The sequence below is a fragment of the Cupressus sempervirens genome, chromosome 10 (assembly GCF_028749045.1).
Source record: "Cupressus sempervirens isolate cs-2001-9-10 chromosome 10, ASM2874904v1, whole genome shotgun sequence".
Lineage (NCBI taxonomy): Eukaryota > Viridiplantae > Streptophyta > Pinopsida > Cupressales > Cupressaceae > Cupressus > Cupressus sempervirens.
The window spans coordinates 369,536,505-369,546,713 of NC_143127.1; the positions used below are offsets into that span (position 1 = coordinate 369,536,505).

General features: G+C 32.0%; 1 long non-coding RNA gene across 1 annotated transcript; it reads right to left on the bottom strand.

The window, feature by feature from the left end:
* Positions 1-8,674: 8,674 nt before the first annotated feature.
* Positions 8,675-9,461, bottom strand: LOC149534202 (uncharacterized). The gene is made up of 2 exons (XR_016357984.1): positions 9,273-9,461; positions 8,675-9,103 (listed from the first exon to the last, which is right to left on the bottom strand). It is a non-coding gene; the product is annotated as an uncharacterized LOC149534202 (long non-coding RNA).
* Between the last annotated feature and the right edge of the window lie 748 nt (positions 9,462-10,209).

Here is a 10,209-nt window from a genome sequence, read left to right on the forward strand (position 1 = left end):
TTGATCAAGTATTTTGGTCAGTTTTAGAGGCTGTCGACACAAAAGTGATAGTGTTTAGAAAGGTGAAAAATGCTTTTCAATAAATGAAGCAATGATTGAGCTTGAATCCAATAAATGAAATGAGCCTTGTTAGATCATCTTGAGGGATCATGTGTTTGAGTTCGATTTTTTTTTAGCCTAACCCACTTTGGGGTATGACTAATTCCATTAGATTTGTGAGAATTTATAAGAATTAGAGACATTTAAAACGCTTATAATATCATGTGATCATTGAATTTGTGTTCAAGCAAGAATCCTCTTTCATGTCATTTTGACGAAATGGGTGTGTGATTTATATACATAGTGAACAATAAAAGAGAAGAGTGAGCATGCCGGATAGGTTCAAAGGTTCACACTTTTAAAACCCATATTTAAAACTTTTCTCCTAAGATAATGTGCTACGAACCCTTCATTATTAGAGAAAAACCCAAACCACAAGGATGTCAAGGATTGACAAAATTTTATGGCAAATTAGAAGACCCTACCTATGGTTTAGCTTGTGAATTTAAAAGACATACATTGTATTTGCTAAGTCAAAACTATGAGGGACGCCTATTTGGGAAAGATACTAGCAGATTTTGTTTATAAGAAAGCAGTTGGTCATTTCTTTTTCTTTGAAGTAAGTAGGTAACAAAGGGTGACAAGTAATGATATGCATCAATTACGTATCAAAATTTATATGTATAATTTTATTACTAGTGTCAAAATATTACATAGATATGAAATTAAAAGGAGCATTAATATACAAATGATTAAAGATTGTGAATGAACATAGTAATCAAAGAAGTCCATCATATCATCATTTACAATTAAATACAGGGACGAAGTTCCACATAATACAATCATTCTTTAGATCGGGAGTGAAAGTAGTGTAGGACTGTATGCATTGAGACAAATGGATGTGTCGACCATCCTCCACTATATGAGGTGAAATATATAGCTTGATTGATCAAATTCCCACTTTGTTGTTCGTGAAATCTATTCTAGAATGTGTTAAGTGTTAGAACTAACTATAGAGATCATTTAATTCAAGGAGAGGATTAGGTAAGATATCTAATGAAAAAAATTCATGAGAAGTTTCTAGAAAAGGAGTTGAGAATATATAATGAATCTATTAGACTAGACCACAAACTCTAAGACCTATGGTGATTATGGAAAATGATAAAGGATTGGAATTACCTATTTAAGGAGGCACAAAGATGAACTATATAGAGCACAAAAGAGAATGAAAGAGAGATATGTGAAGAAGAAGAACAAAGCATAGAAGTTGTACATATTTTTAAGATTTCCAGTAAGATGGAATAAAGTTGTTGAGTTTGATAAGAAAATCTAAGGAGAAGGCTTAAGTTTATTGTGAAGAGAAGGGTGATTGTTTGAAGGGTTATCAATAAAATCAAGGACGAAGGTGACAAGGGAGGCTTATCAGGGAATCAACACATGAATTGAATAGATATCTAAAACTACAAAGTGAGTTGTAATCATACAAATCAAACCCTGTTGTTTTCTATCTAACCATTGTAAACAATTTGCATTGAAATACTTTTAATCAAAGGTTGACCTAATAGTCATTAAGGACTTAATAGTTTGTGTAAATCCTTTAATAGGGTGACATTCTAATGGAATGTTCTAAAGTCCTCTAACAAGGCCACTTCTAATAGGGTGATTAAATCCTATAACCAAGTCACATTTAATAGTATGTATCTTTAATATGGTTGGCTCCTAGCAAGGCTCACTTTAGAAGAGTGAAAAAATGGTGATATGGTGCTGGTGGTTTTGCCCAAATCAAGTTTCCATGTTAAATCCTAGTGTCAGAGTTGTGTTGAATGTATTATGGTACTTTACATTTCAAATTATTACATTCAACAAGTATGTTATATTAGGACAATGAACTACTAGTTAATATTTTTATTCAGATCATAGTAGAGACCAAGTTACAACAACATAAGCAAGACAAAAAAGTGTTTGTTTGTTTGATTGTTCAATTGGTACTAATGGACCTTGAGTAGATGATTCAACACCTCCCCCCCTCTCATTTATTCTAAACATTCTAACAAGAAGTTGTTCACATAGGTGTATATAACTTAAACAAGGTTCAAATCAAAGTAAGAACTACTATACTCCTTATGAACTATGGAATGGTAAAAATACAAATGTTAAATTCTTTGGTTGTAAATATTTTATTAAAAAGAATAATGATTCCTGAGAGAGTTTCAATTCAAGATTTGATGAAGGTATCTTCTTAGGATATTCTACACATAGGAAAGCTTTAAAATGTTACAATTAAAGGGTAAATAAAATCATAGAAGCCATACATATTGTATTTGATGCAAGTTATTTGTTGAATAACAATAATGAAAAATTTATTGAAGAAGATTTCCTTCAAAGCATTGAACACATTTATGATGATCAAGAATCTGATCGTGCTAATTCAAAAATGCTTGACTCAAATGAACAAGAAAAACATTCAAGCCCTAACATGACCAATATTAATCTAAAAACTTCTTCTAGAATCATTTCCAAGAGACATCCTAAGTCTGTAGTTATAGGAGATAAAGAGGATAGACTCTTAACTAGAAGAAAAGCCAAAAGTGATGTACATGCTCATATTGCAGAACATTTCTATCTAATATTATAATTTGAACCTAAAACTGTGATTGAGTCACTTGTGGATCCTTGTTGGCTAAATGTTATACAAGATGAAATCAATCAAGTTGAGAAAAAAAAAATGGGAACTTGTTCCTAGACCTAATGACAAAAAAATCATAGGATCAAAATGGGTGTTGTGAAATAAACTAAATGAAGATGGAGAAGTTGTGAGAAATAAAGCTAGGTTTGTGTGTAAAGGTGTTTATTTTGGAAAAACTTTTCCAGTAGTTGAAAGAATGGAGTCAATTAGAATATTTCTTGTTAGATGGATCTAACAAAAACATATTCAAATAGATATCTTAAGGAAGAGGTTTATATGGAACATCCAAAAGGCTTTGAATCTTCTAAAAAACCAAATTTTGTATATTGTCTTCAAAAGACATTATATGGCTTGAAATAAGCCCCTAGGGCTTGGTATTCCAAGTTGGATAAACATCTTATTACTAATGGCTTTACTTGTGGTGGTGTAGATTGCACATCATACACAAAAGTTGTAAATGATGATATTTTAGTAGTTGAGATTAATATCGATGATATCATTTTTGGATCCACTAATGACGATTGCCAAAATAGTTTTCTAACATTATGGAATCCGAGTTTGAAATGTCCCTTTTGGGTTAGCTTACATTTTTTCTTGGCTTACAAGTATCACAACTTGAACATGGCTTATTTTTTTCACAAACAAAGTATGCTAAAAAAATGTTAAAGAAATTTGATATGGTTGATTGCAAACCAGTTAGCACCCTTATGGAAACTAGTTGCAAGTTGGTTACAAATGATGATTCTCCTATAGTTAATAAAATAAAATATAGATCCATGATTGATAGTTTGTTATATCTAATAGCTTCTAGACCTGATTGTATGCAAGTTGTATGTTTATTATCTCGGTTTCAATCTGCTTCAAAATACTCTCATCTTTATGTAGTTAATAGAATATTCAAGTACATTTAAGGTACACTTAATTTTGGTCTATGGTAACAAAACAGTAATGATTTTACCTTGATTGGTTATACAGATGTAGATTGGGGTGGTTTTGAGGACAAAAAGAGCACTAGTAGTATTGCATTCTTCCTTGGTGACCGTTTGGTTGCCCAACATAGTAAAAAGCAAGATTGTATAACTTTATCTACTTGTGAATCTGAACATTTTGTTACCACAACATGTTGTACACAACTAATTTGGATGGATTATCAAATATTCAATTTTGGTATACAGGTATCAAAGCCTATTTCCATTATGTATGACAATATGAGTGCTATTTTGTTAAGTAGAAATCTAGTTCTGCACTTTAGAACTAAGCATGTCATTGTTAAGATTCATTTTATTCAAGATAAGGTACTTTAAAATGAATTTCAATTGGTATATGTCCCTACTCAAAGACAATTTGATATTTTCACTAAACCTATACGTTGAGACTCTTTTCAGAAGTTTCGAATGAGATTGGTAGTTCCCTCAATCCTTATTGCAATATTTTTTTCAAATGAGGAGTCTTTTGTATCTTTCTACTCCTACTTGTAAACATCTATGTTTCATAAAAGGAGATTTATTGGTGTCCTTGATGCAAAATGGGAGAGAATTTTTTTGTTTCCATCTTGATATTTGATCAATTTTAGTTTGTGTTTATCAATTTCAGCTTGATTCAAATGATATATTTTCTAGGTTGTGATTTGGGTCATGGTATTAATAGTTGGTATTGGTTGTATTTCTTGATGACAGTGATGTGTTTGATAGTGATATTTGTGATATTGATTCCAGTTATTCAGTGATAGGTAATTGCAGTGATTTTGGTGCATTTAATATTTATGATAATTGGCTCATTTTTTATCAGTGCTCTAATATCTTTTTTCAGTGGTATTGATATTGGTAAGCTTTCTTGACAATTATCAGTTTGATGTTGATATTGATAGTTGACTTCAGGGTGTGATCTTCATGTAATATGGACGAGTATATATGTTATGTTCTTCATGACACTTCATTTGATGTGTTTTATATATCATAATCACATTTTCTCAAATGTATATGAATGATATCATATATACAAGTATGTATATTCAACTCTTTCTAAATATACTTATTTGTGTATATGAATTGATTTTAAAACATTCATTTACATTTGCATATATATATTATGATGAATGGAATGAAACAAATGATTTTACCTCAAGGACAAATGAGGGAGTTTGTTAGAAATGTGTTTGCCCTTGATGCAAAACTATGAAGTGAAAAGGTGGCATTGAATAGTCTTTGAAAGATACTAACATGATATTAATTATATTTTTAGTGGGGTGCATTAATTAAATGTTTTTGACAGCTCAAAATGATAACTCTTGTGAAAAGTAACAAGACTCGGACCCAGCTCGGACTTAGCAAGGGTAACTTGACTAGTGCCCTGACTCGGTAGTGACTAAGCAAAGTGATAAAACCCTTGAAATTTAGAGATTTTTTTGGATTTAAATTAATTCGATGCACCCATTCTTGAATAAAGATTAAAGACACAATAAGATCATAAAATAGAAGGTAATTTGATCACATATGTAACATACATCAATTACGTAACTACAAAGGCAAAAAAATAAAAAATCAACCAAATCAAATGAGCCAGTCGAGTCACCTAGGCGAGTCAGCCAAGTCACCCAACCGAGTCAGCCAAGTTGACCCACTGAGCTAGGGTCACAGGTCAGTTTGACCCGGCTGAAATAACTTGACTCGCTAACTTGGATGACTCACTCGACTTGCGGCGAGTCTCGTTACTATGCTCTTGAGTAAGATATTTGACTTGGGTTAAGCCCATGACATGTGGTGGTTGGCTATCATTGAAGCCACATTTTAAAATTGTATAGTGGATCTCAAATAAAATTTAATTTTTTTTGGGAAAGTGTTATGCATTCGTAAAAGATGCAAAAACAATGTTTTGATTGCTTATTCAAGAAAACGTTATGTAGAGGTCACTGCCATGTTTCACTGATTTTTGAAGCTCTTTCTAAGGTTATGTTTTGGATTTTTCAATATATGTTTTAGTTTATTTTGGCAATCAAAATGATGGTCTTCTTGAGTGTATGCATTCAGATTCATATGGTAAATATAATGGTTTTTCTTCCATAAGACATAGCTTGGAATACAATGATGATTTATTCAATATGATTTGATTATCTTATGTTTCAAGGTTCTAATATAGCTTTTATTACCTCTTCTTTATTTTCATTTGAGTTAAAAATGACAAGTAGAAGATGGTTTCAATAGCGGTGAAATCATTTATCAAGATGCAAAGAAAGGTAACAAAATGAGTATATTTAGCTATAGGTATGAGAACTCAACTTGCAAATGCATTTATTCTAAAATATTATTTATAACGGTTTTGTTAGTTTGGTAAAAAAAATTTTACATAGGGCTTGACAAAATCTAGAAATGATATCAATGCATAAATTTTTCTTTCATTTCAATTTGATATTGAAATTGTTAATGACTGTGAAATTCAGTCATTGTGTCAGCATGTAAAGAAGAAAGGCATAATGTTTTGGTTGTTGTTTTCTCTATTTTGAATAGAACATCAATCTTTGTGTGGTCTTTATTTTGGGAAAAGAAATATATGGTTCAAAAGAGGAATACTTTTATCTTTTTTATGGTTATTTTGAAATGATTTTAGCATTTTGACATATGGAAAATAAATGAAATTTTCATTTGAGAAGTTGTATAACAAATTTGGTTAAGAAATGAGTTTTCTTTTGGTTGATGTGTTTTTTTCTTAAGGAAAGCCTTGTGCTCAAAAGTTAGTTGATAATTTTTCCTTTAAGACCTAAAATAGGGTAGTGCAAATCGGTTGCATGTGGTTATAGTTTTTCTTTCATTGTAGGGGCAGACTAGAGTTGGAGAAGTTTAATGAAGAATCTAACATTCTGAACTTCTGGGTTTTGTAATTTTTTGAGTTATTATTTTGAAGAATTTGGGCTACATCATTGTGTCCCTACAAATAGGGGGTGGGCATCGGATCTTTTCTAAAATCAAAATCACCTTACTCCACATAGAATGTATTTGTACGTCCTATTTTTTTAAGCAACTTTATCCATTTGATCAATATTCCACAAAGTTAAGTTTTTCTATTCATAATTTGATTAAAATCAACTCATTTCTACATGTTGGTAGGTTAGCTTAAGGCCTCATTATAATTAATAATGATTGGTATGAAGATGGAACCAGCCTAAGGCCACCATTGTAAGCATTGTTCAAAGGTATTCCTACATAGAGGGAATTAACCGTGCTCCATAACCAACTCTTGTCCTTTGTTCAGTAATTTCTCTAGACCAATTTTTAAATAGGTCTCCTAATAAGCTTGCATAGTGTTTTACTTTGAACCATTAATCTTACTAGCTCAAAATCAAAATGTGTGGAGTGACCGATACAAGATCTCAATGGTTAAAGTATCCTTACCTGAGACCATTCCATACTCTTCAATATTCTTTTACTGGCCCAAAAAAATAAAAATAAATAAATAAATAAATGCTTACTACTGTTACACACAATAATAATATAGAGATGGCAAAGACTTACCCCATTAGTTGTGGTCTATGGATACAACATTCAGGATACATAGTATTACTTCACATCTGTGAAAGAAGACACTAACATAAACAGAACAAATACAAACTTTACTAAAAAGGTTAATTATTCGATTGTGATATGCAATGTTGGATCTCTCTTCAGAAATCTTATTGCAGTGAAAGGAATTTGATCTTGGACTGTGTCGGTACAAGCACCTCCCAATATCATTAGAGATCATATTGCACCTGAAAGAACTCTGATGAAAAGGAGCAGGACATCAACCTAATTTCCCACACCTATTTAAAGCTTAAGTGTTGTTCAATTCCCCATTCGAATTAGGGAAGCAACCTGCATGATTCCATGTGAGAAATGCATTCACATAGAGGCTATTGATTGTTGAATGGAATTCCAGAGCAGTAGACAGGAGGCAATCGCTGTGAAGTCCATAGGATTACATCTCTTTCAGACATTCTATCGAACACTTGGCGTGCTTCTAATCTAAAAAAACATTTAGTATACATATAAACAAGAGCACTACTCAGAGAAATATCTGAATCTTACAAGTTTTTAGAATCCATCCTCAAAAGATTTATTTATAAATTATAAAATTCAAAATAGAAACTCCATTCACTTGAATTGGAACATGTATAAACCTATGTAAGGAAATCCATAAGCCATTACATCTGACTTCAGACCTTTGTGATCACATTTATTTTTTGAAAACAATTCATGGAAGTTAATATGTATATGCAAAAACACAAACTTTGTATTCTAGCCTCCACAGTCAATCAACCATTTTAAAAACCAAACCTCAGCACAAATTGTGGATTCATTCTCCCTTAGAGAGTGAATCTGTATCATACAATATTCAATAGCCTCCAGTATTTGTATCTGATAAGATCAAAATGTTACCCTTGTTAATTCATTAATTTTGTGTGGCTTTTGGTGAAGATATCTCAAATGGGTATGACATTTTTTTATCATACAACATTCATCTATGGCTTTTAAGAGTCAATAAACAATAATATACAACTTCGTTCGTACAACTCTCCTCCATAGCTTCAACAATAATAAGAGTCAATAAACAATAATATACAACTTCGTTCGTGGATACAACATTAATGAGTGCAAATTGAAATGAAAGCAGAAAAGAAAACATAAACTTTACCCCAAGTGAATTGGGGTATATGCTTGTATAATACCTACTACAACATGCCAAGCAATTCACAGAGAGAGTAATGAGGTGCGTAGTAGATATGGTGACTACATTTCCATTTGTAAATCTGGGCTTTCAACAATGAGATAAGATCCGATACAACTAAGAGCTGACCATGATATGTTTGTATTGTTTGATATCATTTCTTTTGTTTTGCCAACATTTTAAGTGTTTCCTAGCATGAACAACTACTTCATTTCTACCATTCCAAATAAGCCAGAGAACTTAAAGACGAAATGACAAACCATAAACATCTTGTCACATAAAATATAATTAGTAGGATTAATTCAGTGTCGTGTCTACCTTAACTTACATCAGAATGGTGATGCCTATATCCTCAATTCCATAGGATATAGTTGCTTCTTGAGCATTTGTTAAGGGAAGATTGTCATTCCCTTCAAGTACTTATCTAAACTCAAGGATTTTCTTCGGGAGAAGATGTTATCTCATCCAAATTTTCTAAAACTTTATAACCAAGCTCAAGTTTTAGCTGGGTCAACTCCTCATTTGAACTTGGTACAATGTTCAAGTCCTCAAGCAAATTTTCTAAAATCCTACGACCTAACTCAAGTTGTATTTCAGTCAAATTTCTTCTGGCCTCCTCTCCAGGTGTTGTAAGAATTGATGTAGAGGGGCCCTCTGAACAAGATACAGAGCTCAAGTTATCTGCCAAACAAACAAAAAGCAAAATTTAGTATGATCTGTTGATATAAATAAACACACGTAAATTGAATCCAGAAACAGTACAAAGATTTACTATGGATTGCAAAAAAAAAACTATTATATGTAGACACAAAATAATTATTTACTATATACAAAAAGGAAATGCACCTACTTTTAGCTAAAGGTTCAGAAGAACCTAATGAAACTTGAAGATCATCATTCAAGTTTAATTGAGTTGGAGGTTTTTGCTTAGAAAGTGGCTGAGCATGCTCCACATGCTCAGGAATTTTTAGAGCCGTTTCTTTGGATTGCGGCACTTGAAATTCAAGTGCTGACAAAACACTCTGCTTCTCCACTTCAATTGGTTTCTTATTAACTGCAATCAGTTTCCATTTCATCTAGATTAAGATTTACTTACATGTGATGATAAAAAAAATCATTGAATTGAATTGACAGAGGTGTATTGTCAACTGATTCAATAAAATGGACTTAAATTACCCCATGTGGTGTAAGAGGCCATCCTTTGTCGGGTCCTTCTCATGGGGTCTCCAAGTTCAATGATGCTCCTCTTTTTTAACACCTACAGAGAAAATCATAACCAAATGTTAATTTCTAAAACCGAAATCAAAGAGAATCAAGAAATGATCTTTAAAACCCAAACCAAAGAGAATCATGAATGTCTAATCTCTAAAACCCAGATAAAAAAGATGATCATGAATATTTAATTTCTAAAACTGAAAAAAAAAATCATGAATGTTTAATCTCTAAAACCCAAATCAAAGAGAATCAATCATGCATGTTCAATCTCTAAAACCCAAATCAAAGAAAAACATGAATGTTTAATCTCTAAAACCCAAATAAAAAAGAATGATGAAAAACTTGAAAAACATGTTTGTGAAACTTGGATTTTCACCTGCTTTTCATTTGCAGTGGGAGATTGCAGGGGTGCCGTCTGCTCCTCACTAATTGTAAATAAACTTGTGCAATGCTTGAGGAGTTGGGGTCTGTTTCGAAGCCTATTAGATGACTTCTTTACAAAACGCCTGCGAGACAGGGAACCCATAAAATCTCTAGCAATTTTTGCAGGACTAGAGGTAGCCTCGTCTATT